The following is a 25,588-nucleotide window of genomic DNA, read 5'->3' on the forward strand; positions in this document are numbered from 1 at the left end:
GCAAACAGGAATGGGTAAACTAATGGCAGCAAACACAATGAGCTGTGCCTTCCTGATCCAAACCTGCAGGACAGAAAAGTAGTCAAAATGCAGTCAAGGCTGTCATTTTTCCTCTCTGAACATAAAACTAAATGGTAAATGGAAGACAATAAATACCATATATATATATCCTGTGCTCCCCAGCCCCCAGAGCAACTCCTGCTGACTGCAAGGTTAAAGCAAATAGCACTGAGGTTAATATTCTTCCTTGGTCTTCCTGCAAGAACAAAGTTCAGATTTTACACTCTAGCCCCATGTCACCATAGAAAGATGGCAATTTTGGCTTTCTTAATAAAAAGCTAGCAGGAGGAAAGGCCCTTGGCTCCTGACCCACCTCTCTGTATTCCAGGATCCCTCATCGTGTACTCCACAGACCATCATTTTTACTTCAATCAATGAAAGTCATTTCTGAAATGGAAATCCCCCCTCTTCTTCCATGTCCTTCCTCCCAGCAGCTGTTACCAGATCCATTCCTGTCAGTACCTAGGATCTGACCACCCTAATGAGCCGGGCTCAGCCACCCTTCTTCCATAAGACAAGAAGAGGCCAAGTTAGCAGTGAAACACTGAAAAAGGAAATTAATCCACTGGAGCCTCATTGGGAAGTGGGACAAAGAGGTCCAGAAATAGTCCCTCAGTTTCCATTAGAGGGTTGAGGGAAATCCCAATTTCTTGATTCTACTATTTCAATAGTCGGACAGCCAAATTTGAAAAGAGATTATTACTAGGATAGGTACCTTCACAGACTAAACCCCAATACAATCACCTTTGAATTCCTTATGAGTCACTTTTATCTTTGAGAGAATGACATCAGGATTGCACCTGCCAGGAAGCTGATTATTTTGAAACTGATTATAGATTCATGGCTTTAGAATCTTACACTGATGTTCTTTGGGAACATTTAATGCATACAACTTATTGAACAATTCAGAATTTAATGTTTGAAATTAACAATAAGGTACATAACTCTTCTTTGTATACAAATTAGGAAAAGTAGTTACTTATCAATTCTCATTTTAAAGTTAATTATTAATATATGCTGTGTTAACTTTCTGCAAATATAAATTTATTCAATTTTAAACTTTATGTACATGTATAATCTAGTTAAGTTACATACTATATTCACACATGCCATCTTTGAAAGCAGCTAGCAGTAAATTCTTAAAGTGTTTTATCAACATTTGCCTCCCAGACTCAAATTAACCACACACAGCATCACTATAATGCAAGAAAATACAAACTTTGATTTGTATTCTTCCTTGATTTGATATAAATTACGTACACAATAAGGCATTTGCATCAAGATAGGTCAGAAATAAAAATCTCTCCTACCATACTTTGCATACACATTGGCACCAAGTAATATTTAAATTATAGTGCATGAAATAAGTAAATTTCGTATTAAGTAGTATCTATTTCTCTTTTTTCTGAAGACAGTGCTAAGCAGTAAATAGCACCACAAACTTCACTCAAGGAACTGTTGTAAAGATTGGAATTCTCCTCTGAGGATTTGCAGTAGTGAGGTATAAATGTATCTCACAATGAAATTCAGCATAAAAGATTATTCATTTTTAATCAAATACAAAGCATGTCTCTATATACCCCAATTAGCATCCACATGTCTTGTGTGAGAATAGAAATCATCTTTTAGAATAAATGCTGGAATTTGAAAACTAGGACCAAAATACATGAAAAAAATGATATAGTAAAACTTATAACTGAAAGAAACAATTTTGAACTGTTTGGAAAACAATACAAAATTAATATTGTCAATTTTTGGTGAGATTGGCCTCTCAACCTGCCACCATCCATAGAATCTCAGTTGTATAGTCTAATCAAACCCTCTGTGTTGGCATCACACAAAAAATATCCATTTCCATTTTTTATATATCTTGTATAATATCAATATAACTTTTTTAAAGTTTTCTTTTTACTGAGGAAAGTATAACTATGTTTAATAAGAGCAATTTCCTTTACAATATTATTCTGCCATTTCTTTCAATGACACTAGAAGCATATTTCTGACACTGAAAATGATTATTTTTGGTTCAGTTTGATTTAGAGGAGCTTCTCTTTCTTTCTCACTTGTTCTCTTCAATTCTCAACAAAATGCTTGCACACTCAGGTTATATACACAAGTGATTACCACTTAATAATGAATATTACCTAGGAAATTAAATGTAAGATGATTACTGTGGAAACATTATAGAGATTTTCTGTTTAGTTCTGTATGGTACAACGTGCCAAACACCAAATATATATTTACATGACTATATGATATATATCCTGTCACAAATTGCTTCTAGATATAAAGGAAATGAAATAATATAAAATTAAACCAAATACAAGTGAAAATTTCAGTCTATAGACAGGATCCATAAGGCTGGTGCTCATATGACCCTCACATAAACCTATAATTATTACAGTAAACATCATAACTAAAGAAAGACTAAAAGCTAATAATGTAATAATTCATACAGAGCACATGAGTAACTGTTTGTACTAGAAAACCCAGGATTTTAAATATTCAGAGTTATCCTCTCAATAGAGGAGCTATATATCTGTTTTCCATGCAGAAGGCTGAGAGTGGATATTGTTAATTGCCAGGTGATCTGTGCTATCTGAGTGGCCATGCCACACTCAAATCCCCCAGACTATTATGTTTACCCCAGATTCTTCCCTCTCTAGACCTTTTTCTTGAGCTTTTTTTTCCTCAGTCAATAGAACCTATACTTAGGGAAACAGTCACATGTGCTTTGTAGTTTAGTGACCTACACAATCATAAGACTACACCAGATCATCCTCTGGGCCCTTAAGCTATAGAAGCCATTCTTTTTTTTTTTTTTTTTTTTTTTTTTTTTTGGTTTTTCGAGACAGGGTTTCTCTGTGTAGCTTTGCACATCTCCTGGAGCTCACTTGGTAGCCCAGGCTGGCCTCGAACTCACAAAGATCCACCTAGCTCTGCCTCCCGGGTGCTGGGATTAAAGGCTAGAAGCCATTTGTATGGAAGAGGTCACAAGTACTTTGCAAAAAGAGTTTTGATGTCATCATGTCTTAAGCTTTATTGTGCACATGGGATTGAGAAAATTGTTACCAAGAAACTTTTTTTCCAAAATTGTACTGTACTTTAATGCCTAAAATTTAAACTGCCCAGTGTCAGACTCCTGAAATTTAAGCCAACACTGGCAACTGAGTTATGTTGAACAGGATTTCTTTCTTGCCTCATATGGATCATTATTCTGCTGGCTTTGGTGTTTCCAGTGACCCACACAAGTAACATTGTTGCTTATTATTATTGTCAAGGACTGTGTAGTATACCTAACTTATAAGATCTGGACCACAGCAGATTTGCATGCATAGCAAACACAACCACAAACATAACACATGGTTCTCTATCTGTACCACAAAGACTTCAGTCAAATTTAGGAAGTTTTCAGCTCCATTACCCTCTAATGGGATTACCATGGTATATGTTGTGGTTGAGTGAAATCTCCCTTCTCTCTCTTTTCCTCCCTCTTTCTTCCTTCCCCCTTTCCTTCCCCCTCTTTTGATGTGTAGCAAGGGTTCCTGCAGAGCTCTCTGCAGCTGGTTTGATTATGGGGTGTTAGCTTATGGCTTGGATCTGTCTTTTGTGATGTGTTCTACAGCCTTGAAATGGTAGCTCTACAGGAATAACTTTGTGTCACCTTATATTTCTTACTTGAAGGTATAAATGAGATTCAAAAGATGCTATGGAGTTACTCATAAGTGAAAATGTGCCTTAAGTCACAAGTATATTATCAGTGAATTTGTACTGGTGTTAATATGTAATAAATACTGAAGAATAAGAACTCAACTGAGCATAAACTTATTTTATATACATGAGCGGAATATTTACACATTGAACTTGTTAGTATTGTAACCTTGAACCCAAGCACACTCTTGATTCTCCTGTGACATTATGCTTCTTTATAAAAAGAGATATGTGCACCACATACATTGTTATAAGGATTGTGATATTTATCAAACAGAAACAGAGCAAAGAGGAAATTGTATCCACATTTCTTAATTGATAGCTTTTAAAATAATTACTTTATTTTCAGTGAAGAAATAGAGGATGGTCAGTCTAAATATCTTAGGCATTTGGTGCATTGTTTGATTGTAAATCTTATTCACCATGGCTAATGCAATGAATAACACACAGGGTTACTTATTAAAAAGAATTCTTGTAGACGATTTACTGAGTAACAGTAAATTGGATTCTTTTGTTCTATGCCAGTTTCAGCTCAGCTCACTGATGGTCATTCAAAGTGACTGTTAGAGATTGCTTTCTCTTCTGTCGTTTATGTCCATATGGTAAATGTGACTTATTTTCATGTTCTATTAGGGTGTTTGGCCATCCCATCACCAGAGGATAATAGATGTGGAACAAGGATGACTGGACTGCTACTCACATCACCAGGAAGGCTATCTAGAAAACAGGACACCAAGAAAGACACAGAGATCGCCCAATGACGAAGAAATGGCTGAGATCTACCTGAACAACCTGGACATGAGTGGTAGTAATGAAGGGCAAGGGTCGAGGGAAAGAGAGCCTGTGGGAGCAGGACATCCCAGCTGGATCCAGAACAGAGAGGGAGAACAAGGAATAGGAGACCATGGTAAATGAAGACCACATGAGAAAAGGAAGAAACAAAGTGCTAGAGAGGCCCACAGAAATCCACAAAGATACCCACACAATAGACTGCTGGCAATGATCGGGAGACAGCCGGAACTGGCAATACTGTTTCTTAATGACAAGTGTCAACTGTGGTTACAGATATCCTAGCCATTGCATGCACCATCTTATCTACAGGGTCAGGTGGCTGTTTGTGCAGCATAGAGAGCCTACATTTCCCAAACTGTCATTACTGGCAGCCAGAACTTAACTCACAAATGGATGAGTCAGGAAGTTCAATAGAAAGCAACCTGGGGGTTTCTCCAATGGGTCTGAGCGAGAAGAGGCTGTGCACCTGAAGATTCCTCTGTGTAACTATGTTCTACCTGATTTCTTTTAGCGAGGGTCCCACTCCTCCTGCAGATTGTTGTATTTTTAGTAAGTTTGGAAAATAATGGACTTCTGCCAGCAATAGGGAATTTTGGCTCAAGCTGAAACCTGTAGCTATTTTTTAGAAGTGATCTCTGAGTCTAGTCCTGGGACATTTGATGGTAAGCAGCCACACCACGGCCTTGTTTTGCATTACTAGGAAATCCTGCGTTGTTGTGCGCCATTCTTCTTTCTTTTTGTACTTCAGTCTACATTTATTCTCAAAGAAATAAATCAGATTTTAGAAACTGTTCAAATTTAACCTCTTTGAAATAATCTCAGGGGGATTTGAGTTCCTAACCCCAGTTATAATCATACAGTAAGGCTGTGGCACATTGCTTCACATGTATGTATGGGCACTAGTCACTCCCCCATAGATTCTGCAGTGTTCTCAGAGCCTTGCCTTGAAGACTTATTCCTATATTCAGGAGACACAAACATATCACTTAAGGTCCCTTTTGATAACAAGATGTTCTTAGGAATGTAGTTTTCTTTTTCTTTTTATCTGTCTTCTTGATCAGTTGAAATAATCACTTTTCACATTTTAAAATATAATGGAAGCAATTAAAGTTCACCTAAGGCACATGATACTTAATATGATTGTTTTCATTTCTATCTTGTAACAGATTAAAACAGCAATTTAATGCTTGGATCAAGTTTTCTTCCAAAGCTAGTATGAAATGGAGGAAGGCATAGACGTACCTTATACTCTCTGAGGTCTCAGAGCAAACAGAACAGACATCTGCTTCACATCACCCAGTGTGTTTGCTTCTTCCAATGAAGTACTGTGTGTCTATGACCAAGCCTTATGCATCTGGAATAAGAAGCAGTTTGCAGATTAGGCATGGCTTCCTCAGGAGGAAAATACAGCATTCACTATATCCATCGGGGATCATTTTCTAGAGCTATGAATACTTAAAACGTATTTTTTGAAAAAGACAAATTATCTGTATTAACTGATGACATTCAGTTCCTATCCTGTCTTAGATACCAGAACACATAACACTTCTAAAATACAATGTCTTTCTGGTTTAACTAAACTAGCTGGTTATACTTTTAGTATAACTTTCTTGTTATACTAAACTGGGAGAGTGTGGTGGAGGCTCACAGTAGGGTTTTCTGAGTCTCTTGATCATACTCTGGGTGGCTCTGTCTAAGAAGCAATGTTCTCTCCTATGTTCTCCTCACTCCTTCTTTCTTTTTCCTTCTAGATCTTCAGCTTTTACATTAGCAGTCCTCCACACCATTCTGACCTGTAGTCAGGGTTCAGCTCGCCCTACTGTGTTTCTCTCATCCATGTAATAATCATACTGGGAAACATCTCCTGGTTAATTTTTTCTCTTCAGTTTTATTTATTTATTTATTTATTTATTTATTTATTTATTTATTTATTTATTTATTTATTTATTTATTTAAACCTGGACCATTGCTCCCAAGAAATCTTGTCTGACTTGGGTTCAGTCAGCATCATTAATGGAGAAAAACCCATTATACACCCGTGGATATGTCACCTTGTGTGTGCTAGTCCTTCTCTTCTTGAGTTTGTGCAACACAGTTAAGATCTGCAGATGTTCCCATGCACTACAAACATTTATCTTCATTTAATGAAGAACATTAGGATTTAACATTCTTTTAAAAGAAACTTCAGAATGTTAAAATGACCTTGGGGAGAAAAAAACAGTCTTTACATTTTCTTTGCCAAACAGGAAGCATCCATTTTTCAGAGTCTAAAATTGTTATATGATGCTTCTGGTGAACACTGATCTCTACTAGAGAAAATGTCCAAAAGTCCTACCAGTCTAAAGAGCGATCATGGTGATGTCATTTCCTGCATTAACATAAATCAGTGTCAGGTCTGAAGGAACTATATAGACTAGTGAGCTGACAGAGATGAGGATAGATATGAGTCACCACAAAGACATCTCACTGTTCTCTACTTTTAAAACCACGCTCATTCTCCATAGAGGAATTTAAGGATTTTTATTTCTTTGTTTTAATTTGTCCTTAATGCAAATATTATTTTGGAACAAATGACATTTGTAGTGAATGAACAAAAGGATATGGATATGTTGATAGATACTGGATATATTGATTTAAAAAATACTTTCTTGTGTCACATACAAAATTGTCCTTAATAATCTTGAGAGCACTGAAAAAAATTAAAATACCAATTTGCTTAATTTGAACTATGTTTTCAGACAGCTTGATTAAATTTAGAAACAACTTTGTAAAATACATTTTTAGAGCTTCCATATGTATTGAGTTATTTTCATATAAACACTCAATGATGACCCAGCAGGTAAATCCATCTGTTGGCAAGACTGATGACCTTAGTTTGGTCCACAGGACCCACATGCTGGGAGAGAACAAACTCCCACATGCTGACCTCTGTGTTTCTCTCTGTACCCCCCCCAACCTCTCCTTTTTCCTCTCTCCCCACTCCTCTCTCTCTCTCTCTCTCTCTCTCTCTCTCTCTCTCTCTCTCTCTCTCTCTCTCTCTGTATGTGTGTGTTTCTGTGTGTCTGTATGTATGTGTGCGTGTGTGTCCCTCCACACAACATCTCATTATGTAACCCAGGCTGGCTTGTACTTACTATGTTGTCCAACATGGCCTCAACTCACACCAATCCTCCTGTCTCAGTCTCATGAGTGTTGTGATTCCTGGCATTTGCCATCACAACTGGCTTACAGAAAGCATATGAAAAATCACTCCTATCATTTGTTAAAACATTAGTTCCTATAGATAGTATGTGTTTGTGTATGTCATGTGTAGATAGGTACCTGCTGAGGCCAGAAGAGTGTGTCAGATTCCCTGAACCTGGAATTTGTGTTTTGATGATCAAAACCTAAGGTCCACTTAGAGAGCTATAAGTGATATTAACTGCTGTGCCATCTTTCCATCCTACTTCTATTTTATAGTATTGAAAATATTAATTTTTCCAAGATATTAATTTCATCAGAACACAAGCTTTCACTACAACATACAAAGGAAAAAGTGGAACCAATGGTCCAATAAAGCAAAACTTTTTGATATGCATGATTATTTTAATTTGGAATGTATGTTTTCTTAATTTTCTGGAGGCAGAATCAAAGTTAAAATTATTTCTGATTATATTAAATATGCAATTGTATCTGTCAATCTTCCTGACTGAAGAGGGAAAAATTGCAAAAAAAAGTTTGATTTTTCATGAAATAGTTCTATAATGACAATATTAGGAAATACTATTTTGAGTTTAACGCCCTCCATGGTGGGGTTTTGTTTGGCATGAGCTTGCACAGGTCTGGTGCATGCTGTTAAAATCACTGTGAGTAAATATGTGCAACTTCCATGATGTGTCCGGAAAACACTGTTTACTTATAGCCATACAAGGCCTTTGGCTCTTACAATATGCTCCACCTCTGGCTGGGGAATTATTGGCAACTGATAGCTGCTGAAAGAGGGAGTCAGTTTTTTTCACAATTGCAGCCTCTGGTGGGTCATCTGCTCCAGTGGAAGGAAGTCCACACAGCCAAGAATATATGGGCAGTACAAATTGGACTTGATGGGTTAAAAAACAAAAAAGGAGTGCTGATTTATGGGAAGGCCCTATTTAAGTGAAAATATGGTTTATTTTTAGTGGTAAATAATGTTTTACTTTAATGCATTGAATAATGAAATTTTACTACATAGATGCAATTAACTCTAAATGAATTAAAACTGATATAATTGATTTAAAGTCATTATTCCAATCACTTAATATTCAGTCAAATTATTTTTAGGCATATGATAACCACAATACTACTTAAATATAATAACCTCAAACTGTATGTTTGTGTATGTGCGTTTGTAGAAAACAATAATTTATATTTACACCAGAGAACCTGAAACTGAGTACATATTTTAACTGAAGAAAAGTATTAAATAGTGATTAAAATTTATTTATTCTATCATGTTAAAAAAAGGGGGTTGAGCAATGGATCAGTGATTAAGAACATGAACTGCTCTTCCAGGGGATTTGAATTTGGTTCCCAACACCCATGTCTGGTGTGTTACAACAGCAGTACCTCCTGCTCCAAGGGTCCAAACAATCCCTCCTGACCTCCTTGTTCACCTAACAGAGTTATCTATACCCATGTGTATACAGACAAATTAAAAATTAATCTTATAATGGACTAGTCAAAGGAAAAAATGTGGCAGTGTACCTATGCTGAGACTGCATGGTGAGGATGGAGACCTTTGTGTCACAGGCTTCCAGCAAATTCCATCAGTTACCTTGTTAGATCTTGGAAGACCTCTCATGATACCCTCTTCTAAAGAAAAGCTGACACTTTGTCCATCTCATCTTCTTTTCTATTTCAGATAATGCTAGTTTTTCCATCTCTAGAAGTTTGAGTTAGACTATTTGAGGTATTTCCTGTATTCTTTAATCAGCATGCCCAGGTTCTCATCGGCCTTCTTAAACAATACACTGGACAAATGTATCTCTGTGTTTAGTAATAATAATTATGTGGCATCATTAATTAAATCCATCATCCGTCTGTGCCTTTTCTCAGTTTGTTTCTGTTTATTAAATCTTTCTCTCCTTATTTCTTTGCAAGCAGACAGTAATTGTCTGCCAAAAGCAACCATAAATTTTATGTTCTTTGATGCTGAATTTTTTCTCTCTCTAAATGTTCTTGAATATTTGATAAAAAACAACAGTTATTTTTCAATTGATAGTTTAATCTCTCGGAGGCTGACATTTAAATGTGATAAAAGGAACCACTAGTTTAAGACTAATTTTTCCACTACACTGATCAGTGGCCTCCGGAAACCTCTGTGTAAGGCTTCATGAATTGTGAGTCTTTTTCTCAGCAAGGGACCAGAAGTCATTTATGCACTGATACATTTACTTGAATGTTGACAGGGTTCACCAGGATCTTTCTTGGACTTAGGCAGCTTTCTCCACTAACGCCCACATCATTCCTCAGCTCTGTGAATAGGGAGAGCCCCAGTGGCCTCTGTGTGTCTTCCCATACTGCTCCCTTCTGTGTGGTATTGTCACTGAAATCTCTTGTCTCCTTGACTTTCATAGAAACTTGTTCTTTGTTCTTAGCTCAGCAAAACCACTGGGCTCTTGTCAGGCTTGACAACCTCTGCTGGAGCTTGGCAAAGTATCCATCAATAAGCAAGACTTTTTCAAGTCGTGTCTTCTCTCTGTCTCTGCTCCTGGCTTCTCTCTGTGTGCTATGCTGCATTCAATATGTAAACCTTTCAAGATAATCAATGTTTATACTATGACCCTACCATAATGTATAGTAAACTGTGCTGAAATTGGCTCTTTATGTGAACTTGTGAAGATTTCTTTCTGCATATTGTCCACAAATGGTAGACCCTCTCTGTTTTAAATTGACTATGCATACGTAGCCTCTGTCCCTGCTCATCTGAAATCCACCTGCAGACTCCGTTTCCACCTATGTAGTCTGTTGCTAGAGTTTTTCTCCAGTCCTGCCTGGCCCACAGTCAGGACAAATCTCTCTCACCTGCCAGTCCCACAGCCACTCAAACCTAACCAAGCAAACACACAGAGACTTATATTGCTTACAAACTGTATGGCCACAGCAGGCTTCTTGTTATCTAGTTCTTCTGTTAAATTAACCCATATCTATTAGTCTATAAGTTGCCACGTGGCTCGTGGCTTACAGGTACCTTACGTCCCGCTTGTCATGGCGGCAGCTGGCAGTGTCTCTCTGCCTCAGCCTTCCACCTCCCAGAATTCTTTTCTCTGCTTGTCCCACCTATACTTCCTTCCTGGCTATTGGCCAATCACTGTTTTAATTATTAACCAATCAGAGCAACACATTTGACATACAGAACATCCCACAGCAGTAGTCTATACCATAATATTATTAATTCAGAAACTTGCTGACAACCTACCCACTGATATTTCTCCAATGTGTGTGTGTGTGTGTGTGTGTGTGTGTGTGTGTGTGTGTGTGTGTGTGTGTGCTTGTGTGTGTTACTGTTTCTCTTTGGATTTTCAATGGAGAATTACCATGGACCATTATGTAGAGTCAGCAGTCTGATCTTCAGGAAATGAAACAGAAATTATTTCCCTCTGTGTAAACAGAGTGACAAGCCTGGACTCAAGCCTGACAGTGTCAATCCAACCATTCCTCTTGACACCTCTCGTGTTTTTTGGAACCCTCTGCTCTTTGGGATGCTGTGAAGGGAAGGTGTAGCCATGGACCAAGTGGGACTCCTGCAGAGAGGCCTATCTTTTTTACTCTGCAAAGCTAATGACCCTGAGTTTGCAGCATGCACTGAGAAAGAATTTGGATACTGAAGTCATTCTGTTGTGAAGTAACATCAGTTTCACATTTTCCTAGTTGTATGCATGCTCTCTAGCAGGAAATCTCAGCATTTTAGCTTCACTCATTTTCATGCCCCAAAACTGGGACAGGAAAACACACAAGTGTAGGAAATTATGGGAAAATGCTGCCACAAATGTAAAGGACGTGTCTCTTTTCATACTCAGTGTCACTGCTACAGTACACATTCATGAATGCAGCTGCCTTTCTTATACAGGAAACACAACTGCCTGTGACCTGGTCAATCCTCTGCTGCAGTGAAGTAAATGTGCTACCAGATTCGGACCAGAGAGATGAATGTGTAACCAGATCAGTAGTTAGGAATTCTACTTGATATAGGAGAAACACATAGATGAATTTTATCACTAACAAACAGAAAATAAAGGTGAGGGAGGGGGAGAGAGAGAGGGAGAGGGAAAAGAACAAGAAAGAGAAAAGAGGAGGGAGGTAGAGAGGAAGAGGTCTTTGTTTTATAAACGCAAAGTTCTATTAATAGAAGTGTATTTCTGGTCAGCACACACTGTGTATGGATTGAAAGAACCCCATCAACTTGTACAATTATTGCACATTGTTCCTAACACAAAATGAGATTTTTATCTCCCAAAAGTTGTTAAATTCTCACGTTAAAATAAAATATTAGATTAAAGAAACTCATTCAAGTATCAAGAAAATGGCATTTATGTTCAAGAAATGTTCTTTTTTTAAAGCAGATGTAATTACTTCTGTGTGAGCCAGATCTTCCATCCAAGCCAGCTTCAAGCTACTGTCTTTGTCATTCCTTTAACCAATGGTGAGCAGTGTGCTCTTCCCATTTAAAAACTGTGTTCTAAATTACCATTTCAGTGTCAGCCAAACTGGTGCTGCTAAGTAGCCAGATTGAAACAGCAGATGTAAAAGCGAAGGAATGAAAACAAGTAAAGTAATAATAATAATAATAATAATAATGACATGTGTGAGTTCCAGCCCTCTCCACCACAGAGTTACTGGCTTGGTGACACAATGGTCTGTGTGAAGGGGGCAGTTCAGGATCAACAAAGGCATTGGTGTGTGAGGGCTTCCTTTGTTCCTAATCCAGCCACTGTGACTGTGCTATTTAATATATTTCCATGACAATTGTCTGAGGGAGAGAGAGGGGGAAGGGAAGAAAAGGAGAGGAGGAAGGGAGAAGAGAGAGGCCCACACAGACAGAGACAGAGGCTGCCTGGCTGCCCTGACCCAGAAAACTAGAGAAGAGATAAACCTGGACAGTGAGCCACAGTATAATTCTGACCAGTCTTGCTCAAGCTCTTTAGGTTGAGGCTTGGGTTGTAGCTCAGTTGGTAGAGTCTAGCACGCACGAGTTCCAAGACACCAGTCAAACAGGAGTGAAGAGTAAGGTTAGAAATGCACTTGTTCAGGGATACGTGCTTCAGATATTGTATCAGAGGATAAAAACTTAACAGAATGGAATGAGTTTACAGAAAGAGAAAAAGGGTTTAGTCAGCAAATTCAGTGGGTAGCTTTGCTATAGAAATGGTGCTGACATTGGAAGGATATGTCTAAAGAGAGGGTGAAATGGAATTGTAGAGACTAGCAGGAGGGAGGGAAAGTTCTCACGTAGGTTCTATGCTAGTTTGTCATACACTTTCCCCCCTGGCTGAGGTCTGGGACCTGTGGGAGCCTGGAAACTAGAGGTTCTTACATTCTTACTTGGTTTATTTGGAAACATGGTCTCATGTATCCCAGGACAGCCTCTGGTTATGCAGCTGACAATAACTTTCAACTCCTGATCTTCCTGCTTCCACTGCCTGAGTTCTGATATTATAGGCATGTACTAACACATTAGGTCTATGTAGCACTGGGGATGGAACCCATGGATTCTCCATGCTAGGAAAGCACTCAAATGACTTAGCTATAGCCTCTGTCTCAAATATGGGCCTCTAGAATGACTGCCCAAGCTCTTCTCCCTGTGTAATTATGTACTCAGATGTCGCTACTGTCTTCCTGTCTCTTAAAAGACACTAATGGCTTCTCTGGTTTTCTAGCCAGTTGCCAGCAGTGTGCCAGCTGCTTCCTTCACTGAGTGATTTCCTTTATGGCTCTTTCTTCACATACTCCATTGTTGTGTTTCTTTGTAAAACCTGGCAAATATATCATGCCACTATTTTATTGACATGATTTCTGATATATCTTCATTTTATGACTGTCAAAAATGTACTGGGCTTGGAATTGAAATAGGTACAAGAATGAGTGAGCAAATGGTTGTTAAGAACTGCTAAAGTTCCCCAAAACAAACAAAAATACAAAGGGTGATGGATGTAGCTCAATGGCAGATTGTTTTCTACAAGGAGTAAAGTATGTGTACAATCTACAGCACTGAAAATCAAATGGACAGTGTTAAGGCAGTCTATACATCCAAAGCCCATACTAGTATTGTACAAGATGTCCCAGTGGCTAAAGGATTAAGATAGCCTAGGCAGTTGAAACAGTCTGAATTTGTTCACTAGAAAATATCTGAGATTAAATTGTAGAGAGTCGAGTAGCAACTTAAAGTATGACAAATGGATTAGAGCAATAAGACTAAAGTAAAAAAGTCTTCCATACTTCTCTGCAAAAGGCAAGTACACTCAACATATAAAACATTAAGCCCAAACAAAACAAATATCAGTTGGATGATCAAGGAAAATATGGTAATAGCAAATATTTTTATTAAATATTATGTCAAGTTGGGTGATATGAATAATATAAAATATTAGTAAAATTCTAAAAGACCATGTTAGCATTTATTCACTCAATATGATCACATGTCACATTGTAACCTTTTATTTTTGTTTTAACTTTCATTTATTTAAAATTATGAAAGAGCTAACTAAAATTATAGAGATTACTTGTAGCAATCCCCTTTCCTCTACCTAGACTTCTGGTATTTAATGCTTCAGCAACATTAGAGACTTGATTTAAGCACACTGATCAGGTGATAAATCCTCTTCAGTGCTCTGTGTCTAGTACTTAACTCCTATTTGCAACTAGGCTTCCCAGCATGAACAGTCTGCTCTGTGTACTTGGGAACCTGGAGAACTTAAACTTGGATATTATTTGAGCTACTATCCTCCCTTGCCTTCCCCATCTCTTGTTTCAGAATGTATTTTGTATGTATGTATGTATATATATATTTGTATTTTCTTAGAGAAGGCAAACAATTTAGAAAATTGCTACAAATATGTTGAAAATATGACCATTAATTGATTAAACATACTTGACATTATTCTGAGAAGCAGGAAAAAGTATCAAGAAAAATTTTGATAACTGGGGTATTAGCCCTTTAGCTCAAATTTGAACTATTTATGTTGATGAGAACAAAATCCTAGTACTTTGATTAAGGACAAACACATATGACCACATATGACAGAGTACAGGAAGGAATATAGGAGGATATAAATAACACTGAATACCTTTCACATGGAAGGTATTCACACATGGAAGCCTACTTACTACTGTATATACTACATATATATATGAAGAAATAGATAAATAGATAGATAGATAGATAGATAGATAGATAGATAGATAGATAGAGTTAAAATGGAGTTATCCTGTAATGGGTGACAGTGCCTTACTAGACACCAAAGCCTAACAATTAAAAATGCCCAGTTCCAGGAGTGGGTTGCATCTTAGGAGATGTTGCCAGTGAGCCCCATCAGCTTGCAATATTAAATCTATTACCAATACTCCAGATTCAAGCTGATGCTGATTTACAAGCCTCATTCCTGCTGAGTAGCTTTCATAGTGCTGAAGATGATATGCATACTAAAAATTGCGAAAAGTAGTCTCTTATCTTACCCACCTCTTAACCCTGTAAAGTACAATTACCAGCTTTGCAAGACATGCTCATTGATGTATAGTGGCAAAAACATCATGGGAGCAACCAACCACTTATGATTGCATTTATATAACACTTCACAAGATAAAACTCATATTTGGCAGCAATGTTGGGTCACCAACCTGAGAATAGACAGATCATAGGCCCTAGTGAAAGATTTACTACTACTATTCTGATAAATGGAGATAGTTTTAAACTGACTGCTATTGACTGGCAGGTTAATGCATGTCTCAATTCTCATCAGAAAGGCTTCACTTTGCTTTGGTGTTTAACACAAAGACCCACAATGGTCAAAGGTTCAGAGCATAAGAATTTGTAGAATGCTAAGTCCATAAATGGGACATCTATAGCCCAAATTTCAATGATCACTGTGAAAGAAACAAGCAGAAAGACTCTGTGAGCCAGTGATGATGGATGAATACACAAGAACATTACCATCCAGACTCAAGGAACCTGTATATATGAACTAACAGTAATTGTAACAGCATACACAAGTAGTCACATATATTTTTTATAATGTATTTACTCATAGGCAATTTATTGTTAAATATTTTTCTTTTAAGTTCTTGGAGAATTTTGTCCAATGTGTTTTGGTTACATTCAGCACTCCCCGAAATTCTTCCAGAACCAACTCTCATTTATTCCTCAGTGAACATTGTAACTACTTTTACCCCTCACAAATCAAGTCCAGTTCGAATTGCCTGCATATTCCTCTTGATGCAGCCTTCACTGAAGTGTGGTCAATTTACCAAGAACAACAATCTTAAAGAACTTCGTCTCTCTCCCAGCAGCTATCAATTGAAATACTCAGCTAGGCATGGGACTTAATGTGCACTTAGTTAGTATTACTTGAGCTTACATGGGGCTTGTGTATGCTATTACAATTACTGTGGGCTGGCACACTGGAGATGGACATATGCCTTACAGAGATGGCAGATCCCAATAATGATAATGTAGAAGGGGATGAGATCCTGTTTTAACAAAAGAAAATATATGATAGCTAGCCACTTATGCTGTGGAATCGCTCTGTATAAATAAAATTCTGATTGGCCAGTAGCCAGGCAGGAAGTATAGGTGGGACAAGCAGAGAAGAGAATTCTAGGAACTGGAAGGCTGAGACAGAGACACTGCCAGGTGCCACCATGACAAGAAAGATGTAAGGTACCAGTAAGCTACGAGCTGTGTGGCAAAGTATAGATTAATAAAAATCAGTTAATTTAAGATATAAAAACTGTTAACAAGAAGCCTGCCATAGCCATACAGTTTATAAGCAATATAAGTCTCTGTATGTTTACTTGGTTGGGTCTGAGCAGCTGTGGGACTGGCGGGTGAGAGAGATTTGTCCTGACGGTGGACCAGGCAGGACCAAAAATCTCCAGCTAAAATTGGCGTCCAACAGCTCAAGTCTCCACCAAAAAAAAAAAAAAAAAAAAAAAAAAAAAAAAAACTCCAGCTACACACTTACACTTGAACATTCAGATTTAAAAATTTCATATGGTATACATTGCTGCCATTGTGTCATATTGTGATATTGTGTACTTGAATAGATCTCATTATTTACATGAAATTCAAAATTTATTAAGCTTCTTGTATTATGCCTAGAAACAGTAAGATAAAAAAATACTTCTCAGAAATATAACCCCTTGTGTTGTGATCTGAGAGTCAAAAATTAGAAGCCGTGAGCTCATTATAGAGAATGCTGTCTGCAAACAATGGCCTTGCTGTGTCACAGTGTAAATTCAAGCCCTGTCTGCTGTGGTAATTCTAAGCACATTTTATCATGCCCCGAATAGTAGCTTATGAGCTGCTGATGTGGCACCTTAAACAGGGGTTAGGTAATAAAAGATGTTGAATATACAGGCCATCTTGGGGGCAAAAGTGCAATTGTTGGTGAGAGCCCATTGCTTCCCCTTCTGAGTTTTGTAGGCTAATCGAAGAAATACACTGGCAACAGACTTGTCAGGAAAAAGCACATACACACAAGTTAGATTCAATATCAAAAGCACCAGTGGACCATAGGAAAAGGGTTCAATGCCCACAAAGTCTGAAGATTTGTGAGTTTGTATGTCTTCTTAATCCCAGAGCAAAAAGGGAATGGATGTTGCAGGACAGAAGACAGATTGTGGATGAATGGACCCTCTTCCCTGCACCTTTGATAAGTTCTTTTTTCTGAAAGATGAAACTCCAGGGCAAATTTCAGGGAATTGTGCCCTTCCTGTAGGACATGCAATTGGGAAGATAAAGGTAAGCCAGAGAAAATGTCTCTGAGTTGTTGTTGTTCTTGTTGCTGCTGTTTTCTCTTTCAAATAATCACTAGGGACACCTGGCATACTTTAGGTGCCTTGCCATATTTTCTCTTGTATCATGGTTCAGTGTGGCATATTCTGCTTTCTACTATGCTACTAAATGAATCGAGATGGAGGTGAGGTCTGATTTTTCCATGTAGGGAAGGCCTGATGCCATGAGGACACTGAGGGCAAGGGGGCCCAGGTAAATGTTAAAACCCTTCCTGCTGTAGTATTTCCCTGATTTTAAAGACGATATATATTGTCTTCAGAGATTCAGGAGTGTTATACATATTTCACATCAATGGTGTCTACAAAAGAGAAGCCAGAACTCTCCCTCTCCATTTTGACACAAGAACACAGGTAAAAAGCAGTCCTCTATGACACAGGACAGAGGATGTCACCAAACACCAAATCTGCCAGCACCTTGATGAGTAACCGTCTCTCCAGGGTGGTGGGAAGTAAGTTCATTTTGCTTTTGAGTGTCATTGACTATGGTAATTTCTTATAGCCTGAATGAGCTAAGACATGCAAGTACCACACTTCCAAACAGATGCATATAGACATGCATACAATCATATATCAAGGTTTGCTTATAAGGAACTAACTTAAATACTATGGAGTTAGGGATGTCCAAATTCTACAAAGACCCAGGAAAGCTGAGTCTAGTCCATTGTATGACTGTTAAGGCCAGAGTGTCAGAGGAGAGCTGAGAATGTAATCCACATTAGATGACTCTAAGAAGGTGATGCTTCACTGTGAAGTGATGGACAGAAGACGGTGGACGTCCCATACTTAGAAACTTACTCAGCTAAACACCCTATGTGATATCATTCTTCACAAATTCTACTGTCTATAAAATGACAGAGCACAGTTCAAAAAAATTGGCTTCCATTTCCCTTAAAACAAGGGTTATCTTTGGAATTAGTTAATGTTTGTAGCAATGCCTTCCTTGGTTTATTCTGCCTCTGTTGTCCTAGAATCACAAAACAAAAATTATATTTTTCTTAACAATCCTTTGGAGTTAAACAAGCCAAGACATTTCTCACTTGCTTCTTGAAATTCTTGCAATGCCTATGTTTTTTCTCCAAGTGAATTGATTCAGTCAAAACAATTGTTCAATTTCTAAGAAACATCTTGGATTACAATTTTAAGATATTACTACAGAGAAGTCACGTTAGCAAGGTTCTGAGGCAGGAAGTGACTCAAATCATGTTTCTGTGATATATTTGGCCTGATATTAGGAAGTACCTTATGTTAGTGGAGGCTATGCCAGATGCTATGGTGGACACAGCTATGTGCCTCACAGGATTCTGTGGAGCTGACCCTAAAGCCAAACATCCATGGAAAGGAAATGAATGCCAGCTATAAATAAAACCTTTTTATTATTTTATCATCACTGATTGATTCTGCCTTTATAGAAAGAAGACCCCTATCTCTGTGTAAAGCAACATTCCTAGCAATCCAACCTAAGAAGGCCTGCTCACTCATGGACATCTCAAGTGTTAAAATAAGCCTGCTCACTCATGGACATCTCAAGTGTTAAAATAAGCCTGCTCAGTCATGGACATTTCAAGTGTTAAAATGTGGAACAGGTTTTGGCAAAGCAGACTCTAGAAGCAGTGCATCCTCTGCGCACACTCATCTGTGCTCACAAAGCAGCTGCACTAATTCTACCCAAAGTTCAGGTAACCAATGCTTGTCCAGAATAACAATGAAATAGGCCAAAGGCAAGGACTGTGATGTGAACTTTTGTAATTTTACATACCTTATCGTGATGTTAGCCGGTTGCCTTGGTTATTTATCAGGTATAATCTCACTTCATAGTGGGCACAGGGAAAAAGAATAGATTTGAAACTTGGCCCTCTGAGTAGTAGAACAGTATCAGTTTGGTTCATTTCTATTGAATTCCCTGGAAACACTCATCTGCATCCTCAATCTCCTTTTATTATTTGATTCCCTCACTTATTAAAGCAATTATTGATGGACTCTTTCTGTGGATGGAGATTATTTTTCTTGATTTTCAGATTACCTACTGATTGTATTCAATATTGTGTCCAGGAGGGTTAGATTAGTGTGTTATTATTAATTATTAATGGTGTCCATTGAAAAGAATGAGCCAAATACATGGTAATTAAAATAGTGATTCTGTTTTCAACCCATGAAGTAAAATTTGGAAGTAAGAATTTCAGGGTTCAGAGAGTGACATCCTGGTGAAACGAGGATTTTGGACTTTGATGTTTCTATGAGTCTATATTGAGAGGTGCTCTGTAAACATTCCTTAATAGTCACTGTGATTACAGCTTCTAGTTCCCTTCCCTTTGCAGAATACAAGAAAAAGCTAGATCCCAGGAGTTTTGCCTCCAGAGTTACTTTCCAATATTAATAAACATTCTTAAATCCCTTTCCCACACTTCTCATAGAGCATCAATAGCTGGCAATCTAAAACCTAAGCAGGCTTGTTCACAAACAGGGGCTAAAAAATACAACACTTTTTGAACAGCTCACTAGCATAGACAAATCAGCTGTATAATTATATAAATGGGAGAACAGCTTTTGAGGCCACTGAAACCTATATGGAATACACATAAAGAAGAGAAGAGTTTGGATTTAAACCTAAGTTTATAGACCATAAACCCAGAGCATTGCTATTTGTCTAGCCTTGGTCACATGAAAAGCTTAGACAGACAACAGAGCCCACAGAAAGTGACACGGTGAGCAACCTTCTGTGAGGCTGATGGACGTCAAACATGTCTATCAACAGACAGGATGATTATAGAGAAAGCTTTATTCATGTGCTCAGTTGTAACAACAGATGAGGAGCCTCTCCATTTTAGTTTACCATCCTAGTGGAAACTTGATGAATGTTTTGACGACATGCTTGCTTACTTTACTTGACTGAACTGCAGTATAACTGCCAAAAACCATTGTGGAATGTGAAAAATAGGTGAGATGCACAACACCGGTGTAGCAGAAGGTGTATTTTGGGTAAGGAATAACATCTAAGACCACAATGCTGACTGATTCCTTCCTGCCTTGTAATTTGGGAACATGGAAACAGATTTTTGTACAATAACCCAAGAAAAGGTTTAATTTTGTAAATTAAATAATATTTCCAAATACAGGTTCCTCATTTGATCACTTTGCATAACTATCACCTATTCCTGAAAATATATATAATGATGGGTGTTGATCCCTTCTAGCTGTTTAATATGAAATTCATGATATATTATTAAATATGATAAAGATCAAGTAGTAACCACCTGGAATTAAGTTAGCTGCCTATATCCCAACTGAAGACAACAGACTCAAAGGAAAATTACTTGTCTCTTAGGGGTATGGCAGCTAGAAAATCAACATACAGTGATTTCCTCAAAAATGAAGAAAACACTTATTAATGTTTCACTTTTAAAAGATGCCATTAAACAATGATGGGTATTTCAAATGTGTTGAAATTATAACCCTGTCATCCTCTTTACTCATCTCTAGCATTAAAGTACAATTTTGTTCTTTAAAAATTACTTTAGTACTTATTTATGTGAATGGTGTGTGTGTGTGTGTGTGTGTGAGAGAGAGAGAGAGAGAGAGAGAGAGAGAGAGAGAGAGAGAGAGAGAAAGAGAGAGAGAGAAGTGCCCTGTCATCCTCTTTACTCATCTCTAGCATTAAAGTACAATTTTGTTCTTTAAAAATTACTTTAGTAATTATTAATGTGAATGGTGTGTGTGTGTGTGTGTGAGAGAGAGAGAGAGAGAGAGAGAGAGAGAGAGAGAGAGAGAGAGAGAGAGAGAGAGAGAGAGAGAGAGAGAGAGAGCAGTGCCCATAGAGGCCAGAAAAGAGCTGGAGATGCGGATGGTTGTGAGCTGTGCTACACAGGTGCCGGGAATTGAACCCTAGACCTCTGAAAAAGCAGCAAGAGCTCCTAACTGCTGTGCCCTCTATGTAGCTGCCAGCACTTTTCTTTTAGTCAGCAACTCTGTATATCTTAACAGATTCTAAATTACAGCTACAAGTTCACATTTACTCTGTTCATACTAAACGTTCTCAGAAATGACCTGAAGCAAGTGGCATTTGTCTCCCAGGATATTTGATAATAATCAGGAAACTATTGGTGATCTAATAAATAAATATTTTCACATATTTGTATAATACTTTTTGAGCAGATGTATATTTACAGTAGTTAAAGGGATCACGACAGGCCAATTCCTTTCAATCTTATTCTATTTGTATAATGTAAGAAATAACATGTCTGCTGATGTTGATGCTTGAATACTTCTTAATGTGTGGAAGCACAATTCATACAGCCCTTCTATCTAGCTGTGCAAGGGTGGTCAGCTCAATGAGCGAAAACTTGCATCAGGTTTTGTTACAGTCCAGCACAACTTATGGTTGGTGTTATGGATCAGCTAGTTAAGGCAAGACCATAATGCTTTGCTGATGCCTATCCAAGGGAGATTCGTTTTCCTTCCACACAAGATGGTGTTTCAAACAAGTTGGCTGAGAAAGTATCTGGGATAGATGCATTCTATTTAATTCAATGAGACAGTCGCTTAATCTAAGTATACAGTAGAGTATTGCTGAACCTCCTCAGTTGATTTAATTAGATAGAGCTCAACAATTTGCTTGGTTCTTAGGGAGTGCAGATATGCTAAATAAATAATGCATTATTCAGCATTGTACATCCTTGGAACGACATGCAGCTCTTAATGACCTGTCTAATTTTAATTTCATAATTTCATATTATTTTCTAACAAGTTGCATTTCCAGAATGGTTTACATTAGGAAGATACTGTGCTTTGCAAATAAGGACAGATGAATTCCTTTCTGCAGTACGTGTTAAGTTCTTGCTTTATAATAATGCATTGGTAAGTTTTTAAACTCTGCAACTGCCCTATATAAAAAGGTAAGAGATGTAAATGGAAACCTCAGTTTGCTTAGGTTTTCACTTGGGAATCATATGTCAAATGATCGCACAGAACCCAATTAAAATACATGTCAACACTTCAGGCTATTTTAGTATCTTTCACTCTTGAGCTACCTGATGCAGATGAAATTCTGTGACAGAAACTGTTGGTTGCACAAATCTTTGATTTGCTTTTTCCTTTATTCTAGAGGGACAGAAATAATAGAAAAAAATCTAATATTTTTATTGGTAAACTGACATTAGATTTTATTTCAATGTCTCTAATCATTTTATACCATGAAGAAGCTACTTTTTAAAAATTTCAAATATATTTGGGTTTTGTCATTAGACATTGATATCCTCAAAGAATAAGATGTAGTTACCAATGTCAGGACACAAAAGAGGGTGTTAGTGGCCCTGGCCATCTGCTATATTTTTTCATGTAAATATATTTGCATATAAGTGTGTATATATTTCCTCTCTAAGCACTCCCTGGAGCCACTGCCATCAAACAGAGCATTTCTTCATCTGCCCTGTTGATGAACAGCCATATTCAGAGATGGGAGACAACCATCCACACTGCATGCAAGGTCAGAGATAGAAAACATCCTCACTTCCCACCTTCACCTCTGTTCAAGCTGAACAGGTGATTTCTACGGACTTAAAGCCAGAATTTCACATTTCTCTGTGTGTTAATTTGGTAAAAGCACATCAGGTATCTCTGACACCTATAGAATATATAAAATTCATCAAGATTCCTGCTAAAATTTAAAACACCACATTTCACGTGTTTTAGGGTGTGAACATACATTTCCTGTAGGTTTATGCAGATGTGACTGGGGCTGGCAGTCTGCATGATTTTCATTGGGATATTTTTCTCATTTCACTTTCAGTGGTAGTTAAAATGAAAGTGCAGGTGGAAAGAAATGCACCATCAATAACGTGAGCTTAAACTGACTGAAAGATGAGCCTGACATTTTATTATGAAGTTGTAGCTTTGTATTTTGCAGAGGTAAAAATTAGAACCAAGATTAAGTTTCCATTTTTATCAGCTCAGTTTATTTTTTCTTAGTTGTATATGGAAAAAACTACTTTACAAAATCCTAACATTTTACTCCATTTCTTGTAAATAATAACAGCACAGAGAGTTTAGCTAATTCATATTTTCCCACAAAATGTTGGAAGTGGTATAACTTTTCATATTTTGCTGGAGTTGTATTTGACATTATATTTGAAAATGGTGTGTCTAACTTATTTCAGGAAAAAATATTTGTTTTCTGACATGTGAAAGATTACTAATCTGCAGATCAGATTTTGACTGATTGCAGAGTAAGGGGCTGTGTGTAAGTTTTCATGTTTCTCCATCATTTTTTTCTCAGTAATTTATATGATAGAAGTAAAAGGACAATCTATGTCTTTAATGATGGGTGGATTGTCTCTCGCTTTGCCCGTGGGCCCTCTCAATAAAGGTGTGAAGAATAGCAATGCTTACAGTCTTGCACCTTTGATTGCAAGCCTTCTCCAGGGTTTATAGGAGAAGATTTATATGAACTGCCATAACAGAAATTCCGTGTAGTGGTTCGTCTTTGTCAACTTGACCAGAACCTAGATATACCTGACAAAAGAGAATCTCAATTAAGGAATTACTTCCATCAGATTGTGCCTTGGGCATGTCTGCTTAGCATATTCTTGATTAAGGATCAATATGGAAGGAGCCAGCCTACTGTGGGTGGTACCATCCCTGGACAGGTGGTGCCGCGTGCTATATAACAGCAAGCTCAGAAAGCCTTGGAGAGCAAGCCAGGAAGCAGTGTTCCATCATGGCAACTGCCTCTGCTCCTGCTGAGTTCCTGCCTTGATTTCTCCTGATGATAGACTGTGATCAGGACTTGTAAGGCAGATAAACACATTTCTTCCCCTAATATGCTTCTGAAACAAAACGAGGACACCCTGTGTCTAGATTCTAATTTTATAGACACAGAGGTATGTGTCTATCTAATCACTTGTCCTTTGAAAAAATAAGTTGAGGGATTCAGGTCTTCAAATCTGATGTGGAAAGAAGACCCTGTTCTAGTCTCAGGATGGAGACTGTGATGCACTATGGTAGAGGTATCACACATGCCCTTAGAATGCCCAAAGCAAGCTGCCTTTGTAGACTAAACAGTGTAAATCAAACACTTGCCTATCTGTAATTTCAATTATCTCCAACTTTGCATATCATCATAAACACAGGTATCTGATTTTTAATTTACCTTCAGAGTCCTCTGTTAATAAAGCCACAAGTGATTCCTGGTGGTAGAGATGAGTCTTCAAAAGGAAACAGGAAGGATCCCTGGGACTCCCTGGTTCAGTCTGGCTGTGCCTTCAGCTTTTCAAGAACTTGGACAAGAGCTAACTGAGCTCTCAATCTTCTTGTTTCAAGGGAGTTGAAATTAGAGGATATTGTAAAATAGAACTCAATCCAATAAAGTGCAAGGATCTCTTCTCTGCCATCTGTTTAATTGATCCCTTTCATTAATTTAATAAGAAGCATAGTAGCTCAAGAGTAGCTGCTGTTCCAGATCACTTAAGTTTTCAGGATCTGTTTCCATTTTTAGAACATGATATAAGTGTTGACAGCTGTTGAGAATACTGAGGTCAGATGTAGCAGCATCAACAGAGCATGCTGTGCTCTGAGGGAAGCTACATCACCTGTAATAAAAGTAACAGAATAATTGTAAAATGTATTCCTGTCCCATGTAATCCCTAAAGACATCTGGGCATCTGCTGTCCAGAGTGTGATAGCGTTTAATTAAAAACAAACATCTGCCAGAATTCATTAAGGGTCATTCTAGAAAATTGTTAGTGTTCTGCAATGTCCCTGGTGAGTGCTTGACAGATAAACAAAGAGCTCCTGGTGAATGCACTCGACTGTGCTGGCCATACTGTGTGTCCATCCACCATCAAGTAGCATTCCTCTTCATTAACCCTAGGAGATTACTCCAGAATTATGTTAATCTGTTTGACAGCAGTGTATATTGACAATGCATGATACCATAAAACTCTTAGTGTTAAATTTTTAAAAGAATAACTGTCCACTTAGCTATTGGTAATGCCTGTGAAACATATCT

At 37.7% G+C, this 25,588-nt stretch overlaps 1 long non-coding RNA gene across 1 annotated transcript in view; it reads right to left on the reverse strand.

Annotated features, from left to right (window-relative positions):
• Window positions 1–264: 264 nt before the first annotated feature.
• The window catches only part of LOC143266971 (uncharacterized), a 151,204-nt gene continuing 125,880 nt past the window's right edge, over window positions 265–25,588 (reverse strand). Inside the window, exons 5-6 of the long non-coding RNA XR_013041818.1 lie at window positions 5,806–5,917; window positions 265–860 (exon numbers count right to left, since the gene is read on the reverse strand). This is a non-coding gene — a long non-coding RNA (uncharacterized LOC143266971). The remainder of the gene's footprint in view (window positions 861–5,805; window positions 5,918–25,588) is intronic.

The sequence above is a fragment of the Peromyscus maniculatus genome, chromosome 1 (assembly GCF_049852395.1).
Source record: "Peromyscus maniculatus bairdii isolate BWxNUB_F1_BW_parent chromosome 1, HU_Pman_BW_mat_3.1, whole genome shotgun sequence".
NCBI classification, from domain to species: Eukaryota; Metazoa; Chordata; class Mammalia; order Rodentia; family Cricetidae; genus Peromyscus; species Peromyscus maniculatus.